General features: G+C 43.3%; 45 non-coding genes across 45 annotated transcripts; 23 read left to right on the top strand and 22 right to left on the bottom strand.

Moving 5' to 3' along the window:
* Window positions 1-220: 220 nt before the first annotated feature.
* On the top strand, window positions 221-292 carry Trnaq-cug. The gene has a single exon. It is a non-coding gene; the product is annotated as a tRNA-Gln (tRNA).
* Window positions 293-650: 358 nt separating this feature from the next.
* Window positions 651-739, bottom strand: Trnay-gua. Its single transcript is given in 2 exon segments — window positions 651-686; window positions 703-739. It is a non-coding gene; the product is annotated as a tRNA-Tyr (tRNA).
* Window positions 740-987: 248 nt separating this feature from the next.
* Trnaq-cug lies at window positions 988-1,059 on the top strand. Its single transcript has one exon. It is a non-coding gene; the product is annotated as a tRNA-Gln (tRNA).
* Window positions 1,060-1,417: 358 nt separating this feature from the next.
* Trnay-gua lies at window positions 1,418-1,506 on the bottom strand. Its single transcript is given in 2 exon segments — window positions 1,418-1,453; window positions 1,470-1,506. It is a non-coding gene; the product is annotated as a tRNA-Tyr (tRNA).
* Window positions 1,507-1,754: 248 nt separating this feature from the next.
* Trnaq-cug lies at window positions 1,755-1,826 on the top strand. Its single transcript has one exon. It is a non-coding gene; the product is annotated as a tRNA-Gln (tRNA).
* A 358-nt stretch (window positions 1,827-2,184) lies between these two features.
* Window positions 2,185-2,273, bottom strand: Trnay-gua. Its single transcript is given in 2 exon segments — window positions 2,185-2,220; window positions 2,237-2,273. It is a non-coding gene; the product is annotated as a tRNA-Tyr (tRNA).
* A 248-nt stretch (window positions 2,274-2,521) lies between these two features.
* Trnaq-cug lies at window positions 2,522-2,593 on the top strand. Its single transcript has one exon. It is a non-coding gene; the product is annotated as a tRNA-Gln (tRNA).
* Window positions 2,594-2,951: 358 nt separating this feature from the next.
* Trnay-gua lies at window positions 2,952-3,040 on the bottom strand. The gene is given in 2 exon segments: window positions 2,952-2,987; window positions 3,004-3,040. It is a non-coding gene; the product is annotated as a tRNA-Tyr (tRNA).
* A 248-nt stretch (window positions 3,041-3,288) lies between these two features.
* Trnaq-cug lies at window positions 3,289-3,360 on the top strand. Its single transcript has one exon. It is a non-coding gene; the product is annotated as a tRNA-Gln (tRNA).
* Window positions 3,361-3,718: 358 nt separating this feature from the next.
* On the bottom strand, window positions 3,719-3,807 carry Trnay-gua. The gene is given in 2 exon segments: window positions 3,719-3,754; window positions 3,771-3,807. It is a non-coding gene; the product is annotated as a tRNA-Tyr (tRNA).
* A 248-nt stretch (window positions 3,808-4,055) lies between these two features.
* On the top strand, window positions 4,056-4,127 carry Trnaq-cug. The gene has a single exon. It is a non-coding gene; the product is annotated as a tRNA-Gln (tRNA).
* A 358-nt stretch (window positions 4,128-4,485) lies between these two features.
* Trnay-gua lies at window positions 4,486-4,574 on the bottom strand. Its single transcript is given in 2 exon segments — window positions 4,486-4,521; window positions 4,538-4,574. It is a non-coding gene; the product is annotated as a tRNA-Tyr (tRNA).
* Window positions 4,575-4,822: 248 nt separating this feature from the next.
* On the top strand, window positions 4,823-4,894 carry Trnaq-cug. Its single transcript has one exon. It is a non-coding gene; the product is annotated as a tRNA-Gln (tRNA).
* Window positions 4,895-5,252: 358 nt separating this feature from the next.
* Window positions 5,253-5,341, bottom strand: Trnay-gua. Its single transcript is given in 2 exon segments — window positions 5,253-5,288; window positions 5,305-5,341. It is a non-coding gene; the product is annotated as a tRNA-Tyr (tRNA).
* Window positions 5,342-5,589: 248 nt separating this feature from the next.
* Trnaq-cug lies at window positions 5,590-5,661 on the top strand. Its single transcript has one exon. It is a non-coding gene; the product is annotated as a tRNA-Gln (tRNA).
* A 358-nt stretch (window positions 5,662-6,019) lies between these two features.
* Window positions 6,020-6,108, bottom strand: Trnay-gua. The gene is given in 2 exon segments: window positions 6,020-6,055; window positions 6,072-6,108. It is a non-coding gene; the product is annotated as a tRNA-Tyr (tRNA).
* Window positions 6,109-6,356: 248 nt separating this feature from the next.
* On the top strand, window positions 6,357-6,428 carry Trnaq-cug. Its single transcript has one exon. It is a non-coding gene; the product is annotated as a tRNA-Gln (tRNA).
* Window positions 6,429-6,786: 358 nt separating this feature from the next.
* On the bottom strand, window positions 6,787-6,875 carry Trnay-gua. Its single transcript is given in 2 exon segments — window positions 6,787-6,822; window positions 6,839-6,875. It is a non-coding gene; the product is annotated as a tRNA-Tyr (tRNA).
* Window positions 6,876-7,123: 248 nt separating this feature from the next.
* Trnaq-cug lies at window positions 7,124-7,195 on the top strand. The gene has a single exon. It is a non-coding gene; the product is annotated as a tRNA-Gln (tRNA).
* A 358-nt stretch (window positions 7,196-7,553) lies between these two features.
* Window positions 7,554-7,642, bottom strand: Trnay-gua. The gene is given in 2 exon segments: window positions 7,554-7,589; window positions 7,606-7,642. It is a non-coding gene; the product is annotated as a tRNA-Tyr (tRNA).
* Window positions 7,643-7,890: 248 nt separating this feature from the next.
* Window positions 7,891-7,962, top strand: Trnaq-cug. Its single transcript has one exon. It is a non-coding gene; the product is annotated as a tRNA-Gln (tRNA).
* Window positions 7,963-8,320: 358 nt separating this feature from the next.
* Trnay-gua lies at window positions 8,321-8,409 on the bottom strand. Its single transcript is given in 2 exon segments — window positions 8,321-8,356; window positions 8,373-8,409. It is a non-coding gene; the product is annotated as a tRNA-Tyr (tRNA).
* Window positions 8,410-8,657: 248 nt separating this feature from the next.
* Trnaq-cug lies at window positions 8,658-8,729 on the top strand. Its single transcript has one exon. It is a non-coding gene; the product is annotated as a tRNA-Gln (tRNA).
* Window positions 8,730-9,087: 358 nt separating this feature from the next.
* Window positions 9,088-9,176, bottom strand: Trnay-gua. Its single transcript is given in 2 exon segments — window positions 9,088-9,123; window positions 9,140-9,176. It is a non-coding gene; the product is annotated as a tRNA-Tyr (tRNA).
* Window positions 9,177-9,424: 248 nt separating this feature from the next.
* Window positions 9,425-9,496, top strand: Trnaq-cug. The gene has a single exon. It is a non-coding gene; the product is annotated as a tRNA-Gln (tRNA).
* Window positions 9,497-9,854: 358 nt separating this feature from the next.
* Trnay-gua lies at window positions 9,855-9,943 on the bottom strand. The gene is given in 2 exon segments: window positions 9,855-9,890; window positions 9,907-9,943. It is a non-coding gene; the product is annotated as a tRNA-Tyr (tRNA).
* A 248-nt stretch (window positions 9,944-10,191) lies between these two features.
* On the top strand, window positions 10,192-10,263 carry Trnaq-cug. Its single transcript has one exon. It is a non-coding gene; the product is annotated as a tRNA-Gln (tRNA).
* Window positions 10,264-10,621: 358 nt separating this feature from the next.
* Window positions 10,622-10,710, bottom strand: Trnay-gua. Its single transcript is given in 2 exon segments — window positions 10,622-10,657; window positions 10,674-10,710. It is a non-coding gene; the product is annotated as a tRNA-Tyr (tRNA).
* Window positions 10,711-10,958: 248 nt separating this feature from the next.
* Window positions 10,959-11,030, top strand: Trnaq-cug. Its single transcript has one exon. It is a non-coding gene; the product is annotated as a tRNA-Gln (tRNA).
* Window positions 11,031-11,388: 358 nt separating this feature from the next.
* Window positions 11,389-11,477, bottom strand: Trnay-gua. Its single transcript is given in 2 exon segments — window positions 11,389-11,424; window positions 11,441-11,477. It is a non-coding gene; the product is annotated as a tRNA-Tyr (tRNA).
* A 248-nt stretch (window positions 11,478-11,725) lies between these two features.
* Trnaq-cug lies at window positions 11,726-11,797 on the top strand. The gene has a single exon. It is a non-coding gene; the product is annotated as a tRNA-Gln (tRNA).
* A 358-nt stretch (window positions 11,798-12,155) lies between these two features.
* Window positions 12,156-12,244, bottom strand: Trnay-gua. Its single transcript is given in 2 exon segments — window positions 12,156-12,191; window positions 12,208-12,244. It is a non-coding gene; the product is annotated as a tRNA-Tyr (tRNA).
* Window positions 12,245-12,492: 248 nt separating this feature from the next.
* Trnaq-cug lies at window positions 12,493-12,564 on the top strand. Its single transcript has one exon. It is a non-coding gene; the product is annotated as a tRNA-Gln (tRNA).
* A 358-nt stretch (window positions 12,565-12,922) lies between these two features.
* Window positions 12,923-13,011, bottom strand: Trnay-gua. The gene is given in 2 exon segments: window positions 12,923-12,958; window positions 12,975-13,011. It is a non-coding gene; the product is annotated as a tRNA-Tyr (tRNA).
* Window positions 13,012-13,259: 248 nt separating this feature from the next.
* Window positions 13,260-13,331, top strand: Trnaq-cug. The gene has a single exon. It is a non-coding gene; the product is annotated as a tRNA-Gln (tRNA).
* Window positions 13,332-13,689: 358 nt separating this feature from the next.
* Trnay-gua lies at window positions 13,690-13,778 on the bottom strand. The gene is given in 2 exon segments: window positions 13,690-13,725; window positions 13,742-13,778. It is a non-coding gene; the product is annotated as a tRNA-Tyr (tRNA).
* Window positions 13,779-14,026: 248 nt separating this feature from the next.
* On the top strand, window positions 14,027-14,098 carry Trnaq-cug. Its single transcript has one exon. It is a non-coding gene; the product is annotated as a tRNA-Gln (tRNA).
* Window positions 14,099-14,456: 358 nt separating this feature from the next.
* Window positions 14,457-14,545, bottom strand: Trnay-gua. Its single transcript is given in 2 exon segments — window positions 14,457-14,492; window positions 14,509-14,545. It is a non-coding gene; the product is annotated as a tRNA-Tyr (tRNA).
* Window positions 14,546-14,793: 248 nt separating this feature from the next.
* Trnaq-cug lies at window positions 14,794-14,865 on the top strand. Its single transcript has one exon. It is a non-coding gene; the product is annotated as a tRNA-Gln (tRNA).
* A 358-nt stretch (window positions 14,866-15,223) lies between these two features.
* On the bottom strand, window positions 15,224-15,312 carry Trnay-gua. The gene is given in 2 exon segments: window positions 15,224-15,259; window positions 15,276-15,312. It is a non-coding gene; the product is annotated as a tRNA-Tyr (tRNA).
* Window positions 15,313-15,560: 248 nt separating this feature from the next.
* On the top strand, window positions 15,561-15,632 carry Trnaq-cug. Its single transcript has one exon. It is a non-coding gene; the product is annotated as a tRNA-Gln (tRNA).
* A 358-nt stretch (window positions 15,633-15,990) lies between these two features.
* Window positions 15,991-16,079, bottom strand: Trnay-gua. Its single transcript is given in 2 exon segments — window positions 15,991-16,026; window positions 16,043-16,079. It is a non-coding gene; the product is annotated as a tRNA-Tyr (tRNA).
* A 248-nt stretch (window positions 16,080-16,327) lies between these two features.
* On the top strand, window positions 16,328-16,399 carry Trnaq-cug. The gene has a single exon. It is a non-coding gene; the product is annotated as a tRNA-Gln (tRNA).
* A 358-nt stretch (window positions 16,400-16,757) lies between these two features.
* Trnay-gua lies at window positions 16,758-16,846 on the bottom strand. The gene is given in 2 exon segments: window positions 16,758-16,793; window positions 16,810-16,846. It is a non-coding gene; the product is annotated as a tRNA-Tyr (tRNA).
* Window positions 16,847-17,094: 248 nt separating this feature from the next.
* Window positions 17,095-17,166, top strand: Trnaq-cug. The gene has a single exon. It is a non-coding gene; the product is annotated as a tRNA-Gln (tRNA).
* Window positions 17,167-19,111: the final 1,945 nt, after the last annotated feature.

The raw sequence follows: 19,111 nt of genomic DNA on the forward strand, positions 1-19,111 counted from the left end.
TGCTTTACGTCCGTCCCTGTCTTTCGTTTCCACACACTGCTACTCAGCGCTGCCATATAGACGCACAGGAAATGCAGTCATCGGCTGCAAGTGCAAACATTGCCCAGATTAAGTTTTATAATGCTCGATCGTGTCAATTATGTTAAAAAATGCAAGTAGGAAGTGTCTGAAGTACGTCAGAACACTGCTAAGTGTATTTACGAGTCCCATTCTCCTGTCTGGTTCCATGGTGTAACGGTTAGCACTCTGGACTCTGAATCCAGCGATCCGAGTTCGAATCTCGGTGGAACCTTCGTTTAGTCTAAATTTTCTGTAATAAGCGTTTCTCGCCGAGGAAGTAACAGCGATAGGCTCAGGGGTGTAGTTTCTACGTTTGTATTAAAAACGAGATGTCTATGAAACGGCTGAATATTGGTGCGACTATGTGACCTATATAGCACATTAAACGAGTAATGCCTGTAAGAGCAAGCAATTTTACTATAATTCGAAGAAATATCATTATCCTACGAAGGCTAAGAATCCCATGATTATCAACTAGCTACTAGAAGCTGAGCAAATGAATTTCCTTTAAAATAGGTTTAAAACATAGGGAGGTTCTGACCGAGTGGGCATGCTCTGGAGCCTCTTTGCTCCTGAGATTAGAAAAACAGTCCTCTGGGCCGGATTTGAACCAGCGACCTATGGATAACTGTGAATCTTCCACTACAGTCCACCGCTCTACCAACTGAGCTACCAGAGGCCCTGCATACTTTCTTATTCGTACTGATTGCTTTACGTCCGTCCCTGTCTTTCGTTTCCACACACTGCTACTCAGCGCTGCCATATAGACGCACAGGAAATGCAGTCATCGGCTGCAAGTGCAAACATTGCCCAGATTAAGTTTTATAATGCTCGATCGTGTCAATTATGTTAAAAAATGCAAGTAGGAAGTGTCTGAAGTACGTCAGAACACTGCTAAGTGTATTTACGAGTCCCATTCTCCTGTCTGGTTCCATGGTGTAACGGTTAGCACTCTGGACTCTGAATCCAGCGATCCGAGTTCGAATCTCGGTGGAACCTTCGTTTAGTCTAAATTTTCTGTAATAAGCGTTTCTCGCCGAGGAAGTAACAGCGATAGGCTCAGGGGTGTAGTTTCTACGTTTGTATTAAAAACGAGATGTCTATGAAACGGCTGAATATTGGTGCGACTATGTGACCTATATAGCACATTAAACGAGTAATGCCTGTAAGAGCAAGCAATTTTACTATAATTCGAAGAAATATCATTATCCTACGAAGGCTAAGAATCCCATGATTATCAACTAGCTACTAGAAGCTGAGCAAATGAATTTCCTTTAAAATAGGTTTAAAACATAGGGAGGTTCTGACCGAGTGGGCATGCTCTGGAGCCTCTTTGCTCCTGAGATTAGAAAAACAGTCCTCTGGGCCGGATTTGAACCAGCGACCTATGGATAACTGTGAATCTTCCACTACAGTCCACCGCTCTACCAACTGAGCTACCAGAGGCCCTGCATACTTTCTTATTCGTACTGATTGCTTTACGTCCGTCCCTGTCTTTCGTTTCCACACACTGCTACTCAGCGCTGCCATATAGACGCACAGGAAATGCAGTCATCGGCTGCAAGTGCAAACATTGCCCAGATTAAGTTTTATAATGCTCGATCGTGTCAATTATGTTAAAAAATGCAAGTAGGAAGTGTCTGAAGTACGTCAGAACACTGCTAAGTGTATTTACGAGTCCCATTCTCCTGTCTGGTTCCATGGTGTAACGGTTAGCACTCTGGACTCTGAATCCAGCGATCCGAGTTCGAATCTCGGTGGAACCTTCGTTTAGTCTAAATTTTCTGTAATAAGCGTTTCTCGCCGAGGAAGTAACAGCGATAGGCTCAGGGGTGTAGTTTCTACGTTTGTATTAAAAACGAGATGTCTATGAAACGGCTGAATATTGGTGCGACTATGTGACCTATATAGCACATTAAACGAGTCATGCCTGTAAGAGCAAGCAATTTTACTATAATTCGAAGAAATATCATTATCCTACGAAGGCTAAGAATCCCATGATTATCAACTAGCTACTAGAAGCTGAGCAAATGAATTTCCTTTAAAATAGGTTTAAAACATAGGGAGGTTCTGACCGAGTGGGCATGCTCTGGAGCCTCTTTGCTCCTGAGATTAGAAAAACAGTCCTCTGGGCCGGATTTGAACCAGCGACCTATGGATAACTGTGAATCTTCCACTACAGTCCACCGCTCTACCAACTGAGCTACCAGAGGCCCTGCATACTTTCTTATTCGTACTGATTGCTTTACGTCCGTCCCTGTCTTTCGTTTCCACACACTGCTACTCAGCGCTGCCATATAGACGCACAGGAAATGCAGTCATCGGCTGCAAGTGCAAACATTGCCCAGATTAAGTTTTATAATGCTCGATCGTGTCAATTATGTTAAAAAATGCAAGTAGGAAGTGTCTGAAGTACGTCAGAACACTGCTAAGTGTATTTACGAGTCCCATTCTCCTGTCTGGTTCCATGGTGTAACGGTTAGCACTCTGGACTCTGAATCCAGCGATCCGAGTTCGAATCTCGGTGGAACCTTCGTTTAGTCTAAATTTTCTGTAATAAGCGTTTCTCGCCGAGGAAGTAACAGCGATAGGCTCAGGGGTGTAGTTTCTACGTTTGTATTAAAAACGAGATGTCTATGAAACGGCTGAATATTGGTGCGACTATGTGACCTATATAGCACATTAAACGAGTAATGCCTGTAAGAGCAAGCAATTTTACTATAATTCGAAGAAATATCATTATCCTACGAAGGCTAAGAATCCCATGATTATCAACTAGCTACTAGAAGCTGAGCAAATGAATTTCCTTTAAAATAGGTTTAAAACATAGGGAGGTTCTGACCGAGTGGGCATGCTCTGGAGCCTCTTTGCTCCTGAGATTAGAAAAACAGTCCTCTGGGCCGGATTTGAACCAGCGACCTATGGATAACTGTGAATCTTCCACTACAGTCCACCGCTCTACCAACTGAGCTACCAGAGGCCCTGCATACTTTCTTATTCGTACTGATTGCTTTACGTCCGTCCCTGTCTTTCGTTTCCACACACTGCTACTCAGCGCTGCCATATAGACGCACAGGAAATGCAGTCATCGGCTGCAAGTGCAAACATTGCCCAGATTAAGTTTTATAATGCTCGATCGTGTCAATTATGTTAAAAAATGCAAGTAGGAAGTGTCTGAAGTACGTCAGAACACTGCTAAGTGTATTTACGAGTCCCATTCTCCTGTCTGGTTCCATGGTGTAACGGTTAGCACTCTGGACTCTGAATCCAGCGATCCGAGTTCGAATCTCGGTGGAACCTTCGTTTAGTCTAAATTTTCTGTAATAAGCGTTTCTCGCCGAGGAAGTAACAGCGATAGGCTCAGGGGTGTAGTTTCTACGTTTGTATTAAAAACGAGATGTCTATGAAACGGCTGAATATTGGTGCGACTATGTGACCTATATAGCACATTAAACGAGTAATGCCTGTAAGAGCAAGCAATTTTACTATAATTCGAAGAAATATCATTATCCTACGAAGGCTAAGAATCCCATGATTATCAACTAGCTACTAGAAGCTGAGCAAATGAATTTCCTTTAAAATAGGTTTAAAACATAGGGAGGTTCTGACCGAGTGGGCATGCTCTGGAGCCTCTTTGCTCCTGAGATTAGAAAAACAGTCCTCTGGGCCGGATTTGAACCAGCGACCTATGGATAACTGTGAATCTTCCACTACAGTCCACCGCTCTACCAACTGAGCTACCAGAGGCCCTGCATACTTTCTTATTCGTACTGATTGCTTTACGTCCGTCCCTGTCTTTCGTTTCCACACACTGCTACTCAGCGCTGCCATATAGACGCACAGGAAATGCAGTCATCGGCTGCAAGTGCAAACATTGCCCAGATTAAGTTTTATAATGCTCGATCGTGTCAATTATGTTAAAAAATGCAAGTAGGAAGTGTCTGAAGTACGTCAGAACACTGCTAAGTGTATTTACGAGTCCCATTCTCCTGTCTGGTTCCATGGTGTAACGGTTAGCACTCTGGACTCTGAATCCAGCGATCCGAGTTCGAATCTCGGTGGAACCTTCGTTTAGTCTAAATTTTCTGTAATAAGCGTTTCTCGCCGAGGAAGTAACAGCGATAGGCTCAGGGGTGTAGTTTCTACGTTTGTATTAAAAACGAGATGTCTATGAAACGGCTGAATATTGGTGCGACTATGTGACCTATATAGCACATTAAACGAGTAATGCCTGTAAGAGCAAGCAATTTTACTATAATTCGAAGAAATATCATTATCCTACGAAGGCTAAGAATCCCATGATTATCAACTAGCTACTAGAAGCTGAGCAAATGAATTTCCTTTAAAATAGGTTTAAAACATAGGGAGGTTCTGACCGAGTGGGCATGCTCTGGAGCCTCTTTGCTCCTGAGATTAGAAAAACAGTCCTCTGGGCCGGATTTGAACCAGCGACCTATGGATAACTGTGAATCTTCCACTACAGTCCACCGCTCTACCAACTGAGCTACCAGAGGCCCTGCATACTTTCTTATTCGTACTGATTGCTTTACGTCCGTCCCTGTCTTTCGTTTCCACACACTGCTACTCAGCGCTGCCATATAGACGCACAGGAAATGCAGTCATCGGCTGCAAGTGCAAACATTGCCCAGATTAAGTTTTATAATGCTCGATCGTGTCAATTATGTTAAAAAATGCAAGTAGGAAGTGTCTGAAGTACGTCAGAACACTGCTAAGTGTATTTACGAGTCCCATTCTCCTGTCTGGTTCCATGGTGTAACGGTTAGCACTCTGGACTCTGAATCCAGCGATCCGAGTTCGAATCTCGGTGGAACCTTCGTTTAGTCTAAATTTTCTGTAATAAGCGTTTCTCGCCGAGGAAGTAACAGCGATAGGCTCAGGGGTGTAGTTTCTACGTTTGTATTAAAAACGAGATGTCTATGAAACGGCTGAATATTGGTGCGACTATGTGACCTATATAGCACATTAAACGAGTAATGCCTGTAAGAGCAAGCAATTTTACTATAATTCGAAGAAATATCATTATCCTACGAAGGCTAAGAATCCCATGATTATCAACTAGCTACTAGAAGCTGAGCAAATGAATTTCCTTTAAAATAGGTTTAAAACATAGGGAGGTTCTGACCGAGTGGGCATGCTCTGGAGCCTCTTTGCTCCTGAGATTAGAAAAACAGTCCTCTGGGCCGGATTTGAACCAGCGACCTATGGATAACTGTGAATCTTCCACTACAGTCCACCGCTCTACCAACTGAGCTACCAGAGGCCCTGCATACTTTCTTATTCGTACTGATTGCTTTACGTCCGTCCCTGTCTTTCGTTTCCACACACTGCTACTCAGCGCTGCCATATAGACGCACAGGAAATGCAGTCATCGGCTGCAAGTGCAAACATTGCCCAGATTAAGTTTTATAATGCTCGATCGTGTCAATTATGTTAAAAAATGCAAGTAGGAAGTGTCTGAAGTACGTCAGAACACTGCTAAGTGTATTTACGAGTCCCATTCTCCTGTCTGGTTCCATGGTGTAACGGTTAGCACTCTGGACTCTGAATCCAGCGATCCGAGTTCGAATCTCGGTGGAACCTTCGTTTAGTCTAAATTTTCTGTAATAAGCGTTTCTCGCCGAGGAAGTAACAGCGATAGGCTCAGGGGTGTAGTTTCTACGTTTGTATTAAAAACGAGATGTCTATGAAACGGCTGAATATTGGTGCGACTATGTGACCTATATAGCACATTAAACGAGTAATGCCTGTAAGAGCAAGCAATTTTACTATAATTCGAAGAAATATCATTATCCTACGAAGGCTAAGAATCCCATGATTATCAACTAGCTACTAGAAGCTGAGCAAATGAATTTCCTTTAAAATAGGTTTAAAACATAGGGAGGTTCTGACCGAGTGGGCATGCTCTGGAGCCTCTTTGCTCCTGAGATTAGAAAAACAGTCCTCTGGGCCGGATTTGAACCAGCGACCTATGGATAACTGTGAATCTTCCACTACAGTCCACCGCTCTACCAACTGAGCTACCAGAGGCCCTGCATACTTTCTTATTCGTACTGATTGCTTTACGTCCGTCCCTGTCTTTCGTTTCCACACACTGCTACTCAGCGCTGCCATATAGACGCACAGGAAATGCAGTCATCGGCTGCAAGTGCAAACATTGCCCAGATTAAGTTTTATAATGCTCGATCGTGTCAATTATGTTAAAAAATGCAAGTAGGAAGTGTCTGAAGTACGTCAGAACACTGCTAAGTGTATTTACGAGTCCCATTCTCCTGTCTGGTTCCATGGTGTAACGGTTAGCACTCTGGACTCTGAATCCAGCGATCCGAGTTCGAATCTCGGTGGAACCTTCGTTTAGTCTAAATTTTCTGTAATAAGCGTTTCTCGCCGAGGAAGTAACAGCGATAGGCTCAGGGGTGTAGTTTCTACGTTTGTATTAAAAACGAGATGTCTATGAAACGGCTGAATATTGGTGCGACTATGTGACCTATATAGCACATTAAACGAGTAATGCCTGTAAGAGCAAGCAATTTTACTATAATTCGAAGAAATATCATTATCCTACGAAGGCTAAGAATCCCATGATTATCAACTAGCTACTAGAAGCTGAGCAAATGAATTTCCTTTAAAATAGGTTTAAAACATAGGGAGGTTCTGACCGAGTGGGCATGCTCTGGAGCCTCTTTGCTCCTGAGATTAGAAAAACAGTCCTCTGGGCCGGATTTGAACCAGCGACCTATGGATAACTGTGAATCTTCCACTACAGTCCACCGCTCTACCAACTGAGCTACCAGAGGCCCTGCATACTTTCTTATTCGTACTGATTGCTTTACGTCCGTCCCTGTCTTTCGTTTCCACACACTGCTACTCAGCGCTGCCATATAGACGCACAGGAAATGCAGTCATCGGCTGCAAGTGCAAACATTGCCCAGATTAAGTTTTATAATGCTCGATCGTGTCAATTATGTTAAAAAATGCAAGTAGGAAGTGTCTGAAGTACGTCAGAACACTGCTAAGTGTATTTACGAGTCCCATTCTCCTGTCTGGTTCCATGGTGTAACGGTTAGCACTCTGGACTCTGAATCCAGCGATCCGAGTTCGAATCTCGGTGGAACCTTCGTTTAGTCTAAATTTTCTGTAATAAGCGTTTCTCGCCGAGGAAGTAACAGCGATAGGCTCAGGGGTGTAGTTTCTACGTTTGTATTAAAAACGAGATGTCTATGAAACGGCTGAATATTGGTGCGACTATGTGACCTATATAGCACATTAAACGAGTAATGCCTGTAAGAGCAAGCAATTTTACTATAATTCGAAGAAATATCATTATCCTACGAAGGCTAAGAATCCCATGATTATCAACTAGCTACTAGAAGCTGAGCAAATGAATTTCCTTTAAAATAGGTTTAAAACATAGGGAGGTTCTGACCGAGTGGGCATGCTCTGGAGCCTCTTTGCTCCTGAGATTAGAAAAACAGTCCTCTGGGCCGGATTTGAACCAGCGACCTATGGATAACTGTGAATCTTCCACTACAGTCCACCGCTCTACCAACTGAGCTACCAGAGGCCCTGCATACTTTCTTATTCGTACTGATTGCTTTACGTCCGTCCCTGTCTTTCGTTTCCACACACTGCTACTCAGCGCTGCCATATAGACGCACAGGAAATGCAGTCATCGGCTGCAAGTGCAAACATTGCCCAGATTAAGTTTTATAATGCTCGATCGTGTCAATTATGTTAAAAAATGCAAGTAGGAAGTGTCTGAAGTACGTCAGAACACTGCTAAGTGTATTTACGAGTCCCATTCTCCTGTCTGGTTCCATGGTGTAACGGTTAGCACTCTGGACTCTGAATCCAGCGATCCGAGTTCGAATCTCGGTGGAACCTTCGTTTAGTCTAAATTTTCTGTAATAAGCGTTTCTCGCCGAGGAAGTAACAGCGATAGGCTCAGGGGTGTAGTTTCTACGTTTGTATTAAAAACGAGATGTCTATGAAACGGCTGAATATTGGTGCGACTATGTGACCTATATAGCACATTAAACGAGTAATGCCTGTAAGAGCAAGCAATTTTACTATAATTCGAAGAAATATCATTATCCTACGAAGGCTAAGAATCCCATGATTATCAACTAGCTACTAGAAGCTGAGCAAATGAATTTCCTTTAAAATAGGTTTAAAACATAGGGAGGTTCTGACCGAGTGGGCATGCTCTGGAGCCTCTTTGCTCCTGAGATTAGAAAAACAGTCCTCTGGGCCGGATTTGAACCAGCGACCTATGGATAACTGTGAATCTTCCACTACAGTCCACCGCTCTACCAACTGAGCTACCAGAGGCCCTGCATACTTTCTTATTCGTACTGATTGCTTTACGTCCGTCCCTGTCTTTCGTTTCCACACACTGCTACTCAGCGCTGCCATATAGACGCACAGGAAATGCAGTCATCGGCTGCAAGTGCAAACATTGCCCAGATTAAGTTTTATAATGCTCGATCGTGTCAATTATGTTAAAAAATGCAAGTAGGAAGTGTCTGAAGTACGTCAGAACACTGCTAAGTGTATTTACGAGTCCCATTCTCCTGTCTGGTTCCATGGTGTAACGGTTAGCACTCTGGACTCTGAATCCAGCGATCCGAGTTCGAATCTCGGTGGAACCTTCGTTTAGTCTAAATTTTCTGTAATAAGCGTTTCTCGCCGAGGAAGTAACAGCGATAGGCTCAGGGGTGTAGTTTCTACGTTTGTATTAAAAACGAGATGTCTATGAAACGGCTGAATATTGGTGCGACTATGTGACCTATATAGCACATTAAACGAGTCATGCCTGTAAGAGCAAGCAATTTTACTATAATTCGAAGAAATATCATTATCCTACGAAGGCTAAGAATCCCATGATTATCAACTAGCTACTAGAAGCTGAGCAAATGAATTTCCTTTAAAATAGGTTTAAAACATAGGGAGGTTCTGACCGAGTGGGCATGCTCTGGAGCCTCTTTGCTCCTGAGATTAGAAAAACAGTCCTCTGGGCCGGATTTGAACCAGCGACCTATGGATAACTGTGAATCTTCCACTACAGTCCACCGCTCTACCAACTGAGCTACCAGAGGCCCTGCATACTTTCTTATTCGTACTGATTGCTTTACGTCCGTCCCTGTCTTTCGTTTCCACACACTGCTACTCAGCGCTGCCATATAGACGCACAGGAAATGCAGTCATCGGCTGCAAGTGCAAACATTGCCCAGATTAAGTTTTATAATGCTCGATCGTGTCAATTATGTTAAAAAATGCAAGTAGGAAGTGTCTGAAGTACGTCAGAACACTGCTAAGTGTATTTACGAGTCCCATTCTCCTGTCTGGTTCCATGGTGTAACGGTTAGCACTCTGGACTCTGAATCCAGCGATCCGAGTTCGAATCTCGGTGGAACCTTCGTTTAGTCTAAATTTTCTGTAATAAGCGTTTCTCGCCGAGGAAGTAACAGCGATAGGCTCAGGGGTGTAGTTTCTACGTTTGTATTAAAAACGAGATGTCTATGAAACGGCTGAATATTGGTGCGACTATGTGACCTATATAGCACATTAAACGAGTAATGCCTGTAAGAGCAAGCAATTTTACTATAATTCGAAGAAATATCATTATCCTACGAAGGCTAAGAATCCCATGATTATCAACTAGCTACTAGAAGCTGAGCAAATGAATTTCCTTTAAAATAGGTTTAAAACATAGGGAGGTTCTGACCGAGTGGGCATGCTCTGGAGCCTCTTTGCTCCTGAGATTAGAAAAACAGTCCTCTGGGCCGGATTTGAACCAGCGACCTATGGATAACTGTGAATCTTCCACTACAGTCCACCGCTCTACCAACTGAGCTACCAGAGGCCCTGCATACTTTCTTATTCGTACTGATTGCTTTACGTCCGTCCCTGTCTTTCGTTTCCACACACTGCTACTCAGCGCTGCCATATAGACGCACAGGAAATGCAGTCATCGGCTGCAAGTGCAAACATTGCCCAGATTAAGTTTTATAATGCTCGATCGTGTCAATTATGTTAAAAAATGCAAGTAGGAAGTGTCTGAAGTACGTCAGAACACTGCTAAGTGTATTTACGAGTCCCATTCTCCTGTCTGGTTCCATGGTGTAACGGTTAGCACTCTGGACTCTGAATCCAGCGATCCGAGTTCGAATCTCGGTGGAACCTTCGTTTAGTCTAAATTTTCTGTAATAAGCGTTTCTCGCCGAGGAAGTAACAGCGATAGGCTCAGGGGTGTAGTTTCTACGTTTGTATTAAAAACGAGATGTCTATGAAACGGCTGAATATTGGTGCGACTATGTGACCTATATAGCACATTAAACGAGTAATGCCTGTAAGAGCAAGCAATTTTACTATAATTCGAAGAAATATCATTATCCTACGAAGGCTAAGAATCCCATGATTATCAACTAGCTACTAGAAGCTGAGCAAATGAATTTCCTTTAAAATAGGTTTAAAACATAGGGAGGTTCTGACCGAGTGGGCATGCTCTGGAGCCTCTTTGCTCCTGAGATTAGAAAAACAGTCCTCTGGGCCGGATTTGAACCAGCGACCTATGGATAACTGTGAATCTTCCACTACAGTCCACCGCTCTACCAACTGAGCTACCAGAGGCCCTGCATACTTTCTTATTCGTACTGATTGCTTTACGTCCGTCCCTGTCTTTCGTTTCCACACACTGCTACTCAGCGCTGCCATATAGACGCACAGGAAATGCAGTCATCGGCTGCAAGTGCAAACATTGCCCAGATTAAGTTTTATAATGCTCGATCGTGTCAATTATGTTAAAAAATGCAAGTAGGAAGTGTCTGAAGTACGTCAGAACACTGCTAAGTGTATTTACGAGTCCCATTCTCCTGTCTGGTTCCATGGTGTAACGGTTAGCACTCTGGACTCTGAATCCAGCGATCCGAGTTCGAATCTCGGTGGAACCTTCGTTTAGTCTAAATTTTCTGTAATAAGCGTTTCTCGCCGAGGAAGTAACAGCGATAGGCTCAGGGGTGTAGTTTCTACGTTTGTATTAAAAACGAGATGTCTATGAAACGGCTGAATATTGGTGCGACTATGTGACCTATATAGCACATTAAACGAGTAATGCCTGTAAGAGCAAGCAATTTTACTATAATTCGAAGAAATATCATTATCCTACGAAGGCTAAGAATCCCATGATTATCAACTAGCTACTAGAAGCTGAGCAAATGAATTTCCTTTAAAATAGGTTTAAAACATAGGGAGGTTCTGACCGAGTGGGCATGCTCTGGAGCCTCTTTGCTCCTGAGATTAGAAAAACAGTCCTCTGGGCCGGATTTGAACCAGCGACCTATGGATAACTGTGAATCTTCCACTACAGTCCACCGCTCTACCAACTGAGCTACCAGAGGCCCTGCATACTTTCTTATTCGTACTGATTGCTTTACGTCCGTCCCTGTCTTTCGTTTCCACACACTGCTACTCAGCGCTGCCATATAGACGCACAGGAAATGCAGTCATCGGCTGCAAGTGCAAACATTGCCCAGATTAAGTTTTATAATGCTCGATCGTGTCAATTATGTTAAAAAATGCAAGTAGGAAGTGTCTGAAGTACGTCAGAACACTGCTAAGTGTATTTACGAGTCCCATTCTCCTGTCTGGTTCCATGGTGTAACGGTTAGCACTCTGGACTCTGAATCCAGCGATCCGAGTTCGAATCTCGGTGGAACCTTCGTTTAGTCTAAATTTTCTGTAATAAGCGTTTCTCGCCGAGGAAGTAACAGCGATAGGCTCAGGGGTGTAGTTTCTACGTTTGTATTAAAAACGAGATGTCTATGAAACGGCTGAATATTGGTGCGACTATGTGACCTATATAGCACATTAAACGAGTAATGCCTGTAAGAGCAAGCAATTTTACTATAATTCGAAGAAATATCATTATCCTACGAAGGCTAAGAATCCCATGATTATCAACTAGCTACTAGAAGCTGAGCAAATGAATTTCCTTTAAAATAGGTTTAAAACATAGGGAGGTTCTGACCGAGTGGGCATGCTCTGGAGCCTCTTTGCTCCTGAGATTAGAAAAACAGTCCTCTGGGCCGGATTTGAACCAGCGACCTATGGATAACTGTGAATCTTCCACTACAGTCCACCGCTCTACCAACTGAGCTACCAGAGGCCCTGCATACTTTCTTATTCGTACTGATTGCTTTACGTCCGTCCCTGTCTTTCGTTTCCACACACTGCTACTCAGCGCTGCCATATAGACGCACAGGAAATGCAGTCATCGGCTGCAAGTGCAAACATTGCCCAGATTAAGTTTTATAATGCTCGATCGTGTCAATTATGTTAAAAAATGCAAGTAGGAAGTGTCTGAAGTACGTCAGAACACTGCTAAGTGTATTTACGAGTCCCATTCTCCTGTCTGGTTCCATGGTGTAACGGTTAGCACTCTGGACTCTGAATCCAGCGATCCGAGTTCGAATCTCGGTGGAACCTTCGTTTAGTCTAAATTTTCTGTAATAAGCGTTTCTCGCCGAGGAAGTAACAGCGATAGGCTCAGGGGTGTAGTTTCTACGTTTGTATTAAAAACGAGATGTCTATGAAACGGCTGAATATTGGTGCGACTATGTGACCTATATAGCACATTAAACGAGTAATGCCTGTAAGAGCAAGCAATTTTACTATAATTCGAAGAAATATCATTATCCTACGAAGGCTAAGAATCCCATGATTATCAACTAGCTACTAGAAGCTGAGCAAATGAATTTCCTTTAAAATAGGTTTAAAACATAGGGAGGTTCTGACCGAGTGGGCATGCTCTGGAGCCTCTTTGCTCCTGAGATTAGAAAAACAGTCCTCTGGGCCGGATTTGAACCAGCGACCTATGGATAACTGTGAATCTTCCACTACAGTCCACCGCTCTACCAACTGAGCTACCAGAGGCCCTGCATACTTTCTTATTCGTACTGATTGCTTTACGTCCGTCCCTGTCTTTCGTTTCCACACACTGCTACTCAGCGCTGCCATATAGACGCACAGGAAATGCAGTCATCGGCTGCAAGTGCAAACATTGCCCAGATTAAGTTTTATAATGCTCGATCGTGTCAATTATGTTAAAAAATGCAAGTAGGAAGTGTCTGAAGTACGTCAGAACACTGCTAAGTGTATTTACGAGTCCCATTCTCCTGTCTGGTTCCATGGTGTAACGGTTAGCACTCTGGACTCTGAATCCAGCGATCCGAGTTCGAATCTCGGTGGAACCTTCGTTTAGTCTAAATTTTCTGTAATAAGCGTTTCTCGCCGAGGAAGTAACAGCGATAGGCTCAGGGGTGTAGTTTCTACGTTTGTATTAAAAACGAGATGTCTATGAAACGGCTGAATATTGGTGCGACTATGTGACCTATATAGCACATTAAACGAGTCATGCCTGTAAGAGCAAGCAATTTTACTATAATTCGAAGAAATATCATTATCCTACGAAGGCTAAGAATCCCATGATTATCAACTAGCTACTAGAAGCTGAGCAAATGAATTTCCTTTAAAATAGGTTTAAAACATAGGGAGGTTCTGACCGAGTGGGCATGCTCTGGAGCCTCTTTGCTCCTGAGATTAGAAAAACAGTCCTCTGGGCCGGATTTGAACCAGCGACCTATGGATAACTGTGAATCTTCCACTACAGTCCACCGCTCTACCAACTGAGCTACCAGAGGCCCTGCATACTTTCTTATTCGTACTGATTGCTTTACGTCCGTCCCTGTCTTTCGTTTCCACACACTGCTACTCAGCGCTGCCATATAGACGCACAGGAAATGCAGTCATCGGCTGCAAGTGCAAACATTGCCCAGATTAAGTTTTATAATGCTCGATCGTGTCAATTATGTTAAAAAATGCAAGTAGGAAGTGTCTGAAGTACGTCAGAACACTGCTAAGTGTATTTACGAGTCCCATTCTCCTGTCTGGTTCCATGGTGTAACGGTTAGCACTCTGGACTCTGAATCCAGCGATCCGAGTTCGAATCTCGGTGGAACCTTCGTTTAGTCTAAATTTTCTGTAATAAGCGTTTCTCGCCGAGGAAGTAACAGCGATAGGCTCAGGGGTGTAGTTTCTACGTTTGTATTAAAAACGAGATGTCTATGAAACGGCTGAATATTGGTGCGACTATGTGACCTATATAGCACATTAAACGAGTAATGCCTGTAAGAGCAAGCAATTTTACTATAATTCGAAGAAATATCATTATCCTACGAAGGCTAAGAATCCCATGATTATCAACTAGCTACTAGAAGCTGAGCAAATGAATTTCCTTTAAAATAGGTTTAAAACATAGGGAGGTTCTGACCGAGTGGGCATGCTCTGGAGCCTCTTTGCTCCTGAGATTAGAAAAACAGTCCTCTGGGCCGGATTTGAACCAGCGACCTATGGATAACTGTGAATCTTCCACTACAGTCCACCGCTCTACCAACTGAGCTACCAGAGGCCCTGCATACTTTCTTATTCGTACTGATTGCTTTACGTCCGTCCCTGTCTTTCGTTTCCACACACTGCTACTCAGCGCTGCCATATAGACGCACAGGAAATGCAGTCATCGGCTGCAAGTGCAAACATTGCCCAGATTAAGTTTTATAATGCTCGATCGTGTCAATTATGTTAAAAAATGCAAGTAGGAAGTGTCTGAAGTACGTCAGAACACTGCTAAGTGTATTTACGAGTCCCATTCTCCTGTCTGGTTCCATGGTGTAACGGTTAGCACTCTGGACTCTGAATCCAGCGATCCGAGTTCGAATCTCGGTGGAACCTTCGTTTAGTCTAAATTTTCTGTAATAAGCGTTTCTCGCCGAGGAAGTAACAGCGATAGGCTCAGGGGTGTAGTTTCTACGTTTGTATTAAAAACGAGATGTCTATGAAACGGCTGAATATTGGTGCGACTATGTGACCTATATAGCACATTAAACGAGTAATGCCTGTAAGAGCAAGCAATTTTACTATAATTCGAAGAAATATCATTATCCTACGAAGGCTAAGAATCCCATGATTATCAACTAGCTACTAGAAGCTGAGCAAATGAATTTCCTTTAAAATAGGTTTAAAACATAGGGAGGTTCTGACCGAGTGGGCATGCTCTGGAGCCTCTTTGCTCCTGAGATTAGAAAAACAGTCCTCTGGGCCGGATTTGAACCAGCGACCTATGGATAACTGTGAATCTTCCACTACAGTCCACCGCTCTACCAACTGAGCTACCAGAGGCCCTGCATACTTTCTTATTCGTACTGATTGCTTTACGTCCGTCCCTGTCTTTCGTTTCCACACACTGCTACTCAGCGCTGCCATATAGACGCACAGGAAATGCAGTCATCGGCTGCAAGTGCAAACATTGCCCAGATTAAGTTTTATAATGCTCGATCGTGTCAATTATGTTAAAAAATGCAAGTAGGAAGTGTCTGAAGTACGTCAGAACACTGCTAAGTGTATTTACGAGTCCCATTCTCCTGTCTGGTTCCATGGTGTAACGGTTAGCACTCTGGACTCTGAATCCAGCGATCCGAGTTCGAATCTCGGTGGAACCTTCGTTTAGTCTAAATTTTCTGTAATAAGCGTTTCTCGCCGAGGAAGTAACAGCGATAGGCTCAGGGGTGTAGTTTCTACGTTTGTATTAAAAACGAGATGTCTATGAAACGGCTGAATATTGGTGCGACTATGTGACCTATATAGCACATTAAACGAGTAATGCCTGTAAGAGCAAGCAATTTTACTATAATTCGAAGAAATATCATTATCCTACGAAGGCTAAGAATCCCATGATTATCAACTAGCTACTAGAAGCTGAGCAAATGAATTTCCTTTAAAATAGGTTTAAAACATAGGGAGGTTCTGACCGAGTGGGCATGCTCTGGAGCCTCTTTGCTCCTGAGATTAGAAAAACAGTCCTCTGGGCCGGATTTGAACCAGCGACCTATGGATAACTGTGAATCTTCCACTACAGTCCACCGCTCTACCAACTGAGCTACCAGAGGCCCTGCATACTTTCTTATTCGTACTGATTGCTTTACGTCCGTCCCTGTCTTTCGTTTCCACACACTGCTACTCAGCGCTGCCATATAGACGCACAGGAAATGCAGTCATCGGCTGCAAGTGCAAACATTGCCCAGATTAAGTTTTATAATGCTCGATCGTGTCAATTATGTTAAAAAATGCAAGTAGGAAGTGTCTGAAGTACGTCAGAACACTGCTAAGTGTATTTACGAGTCCCATTCTCCTGTCTGGTTCCATGGTGTAACGGTTAGCACTCTGGACTCTGAATCCAGCGATCCGAGTTCGAATCTCGGTGGAACCTTCGTTTAGTCTAAATTTTCTGTAATAAGCGTTTCTCGCCGAGGAAGTAACAGCGATAGGCTCAGGGGTGTAGTTTCTACGTTTGTATTAAAAACGAGATGTCTATGAAACGGCTGAATATTGGTGCGACTATGTGACCTATATAGCACATTAAACGAGTAATGCCTGTAAGAGCAAGCAATTTTACTATAATTCGAAGAAATATCATTATCCTACGAAGGCTAAGAATCCCATGATTATCAACTAGCTACTAGAAGCTGAGCAAATGAATTTCCTTTAAAATAGGTTTAAAACATAGGGAGGTTCTGACCGAGTGGGCATGCTCTGGAGCCTCTTTGCTCCTGAGATTAGAAAAACAGTCCTCTGGGCCGGATTTGAACCAGCGACCTATGGATAACTGTGAATCTTCCACTACAGTCCACCGCTCTACCAACTGAGCTACCAGAGGCCCTGCATACTTTCTTATTCGTACTGATTGCTTTACGTCCGTCCCTGTCTTTCGTTTCCACACACTGCTACTCAGCGCTGCCATATAGACGCACAGGAAATGCAGTCATCGGCTGCAAGTGCAAACATTGCCCAGATTAAGTTTTATAATGCTCGATCGTGTCAATTATGTTAAAAAATGCAAGTAGGAAGTGTCTGAAGTACGTCAGAACACTGCTAAGTGTATTTACGAGTCCCATTCTCCTGTCTGGTTCCATGGTGTAACGGTTAGCACTCTGGACTCTGAATCCAGCGATCCGAGTTCGAATCTCGGTGGAACCTTCGTTTAGTCTAAGTTTTCTGTGTGTCGCAGGACTGTTTGAATGAGGTAGTCGTTTTTCTCGCTGTCTTTTTGTTCAATCTGTCTCTTTATAACGTTGTTTTCTACAAGCGTCAGCGAAGCGTCAGTCAAGCGAAGTCAGCAAAGTCAGTCGAAATGGGAGGAAGCGGACGTGTGATGCCTAGCCGTAAAGTATGCAAAATCAGTCGAAATGGGAGGAAGCGGACGTGTGATGCTTGATAACGTAGTTAACGCCTTTCAGCAAAGTCAGTCGAAATGGGAGGAAGCGGACGTGTGATGCCTAGCCGTAAAGAATGCAAAATCAGTCGAAATGGGAGGAAGCGGACGTGTGATGCTTGATAACGTAGTTAACGCCTTATTGCAATTAAATGACGTAATTTAGCCCCATTCGCATTCGGCTTATTCTACATACTTTAACCCTCAACTCTCCCCGCTGCTCTGCCTTTTGTAAAGGAAAATTTTTAATGTACTTCTGAATTACGTATCTTTCTTTCGAATATTACGTCTGACTCTTCTTTTATATCCCCATGCTCTGTTCTTGGGAACGTCATCGGATCGGCTGCAATATCTCCTCGCTTCATAAAAAATTCTCCACACTTTATAATATGTTATTTATTAAAATGTCACGTGTTTTCGATATTCTCCTCACTCACCTTTCACCTTCATCGAACCCGTTAGCTTCTCTCATACTCGTCATCAATTTCACTTGTATGGGGAAATATCCTGTCTCATAAAACTCTAAATCCTCTCGATGTAAATAATCTTGATTGAAATTGTCGATTCCTGTTAACCGCTTTGGTACGTATGTTCCTTCCTAGAATGCCCAGGTAGCACGTGTGTGTGTGTGTGTGTATATATATATATGTGTGTGTGTGTGTGTGTGTGTGTGTGTGTGTGTGAGTCTTATTCTTAGCTTAAATTAGTTTAAGTGACATGTAAGACTAGGGACCGATGACCTAAACTGTTTGGTCCCTTATGAATTCGCACACATTTGCATTTGCATTTTGTCGGCTCGTACACCGGTTTCTCCACAGGGTGTTGCAGCGTGTTCCTGCCCCGTGTCATCCTCACAGACTGACGGGCCTCAAAGTGCTTTACTTTTGGAGAACGCCTACACTTTAAAAACAAGGTCCCCTGACTATTTTGAAACACCTGGCGCCGTCTAGGTATTTCAACCATTATGAGAAAAGTCATAGAATATCGCAGATATCAGCAAATCTTAGTTTGGCGCACGTAAAAGAAACGCTCAAATGTGACGGAAGTTCACACATTATGGAATGTGTAAACCGACTGGTCGCTGACTGGCTAGATCCACAGCAGTCTTCTGTGCGTCCGTAGCCCAGAGGTTGCCAACACTCTCGCAGAATGCGTGTAAATGCGTGTAAATTGTTGTTTTACTGCGGTACAGTGGTAGGTGGTGTAAAGTGGGCTTACTGCCCTGTCTGTGATGTTAGTTTGTAATGCGTAATGTATTAGTCCTTTATCTACAATATGTTTTATTAGTCTGACGTTTACTTGCTGCGTATGTCTGGTAATTTCGTATGTGTTACTACCGTATTACTGTTTTCCGTTTTTCGGTAGTTCCTTGAATGGTAAAGACATGTTTCTTGTTACGGAACTTAACTACATTCATGTGTTTTTCCTGTTGTTATAGGGTGTTAGTTTTCTTGCCGGAGGTGTTGTGCAAATGTTGAATGGCTGTAGCCTTATATCCACTCCTTTTTGTGTTCGTTATGCCTTATTTCAAAGGATGTGCTGGTCTGCTCTAAGTACAAAATATCGCAAAGGGGGCATGGAGTTAGCAAACAGCAGAATATTGGGTACGTCAGTGTCACCTTCCAGACAATTTACGAAAACTGAAATATGGACGTGATACCCACACACACCCCCACAGCACCGCACACACCCACACCCCTCCTACCCCCA

This window comes from Schistocerca piceifrons, chromosome 2 (genome assembly GCF_021461385.2).
Source record: "Schistocerca piceifrons isolate TAMUIC-IGC-003096 chromosome 2, iqSchPice1.1, whole genome shotgun sequence".
NCBI classification, from domain to species: Eukaryota; Metazoa; Arthropoda; class Insecta; order Orthoptera; family Acrididae; genus Schistocerca; species Schistocerca piceifrons.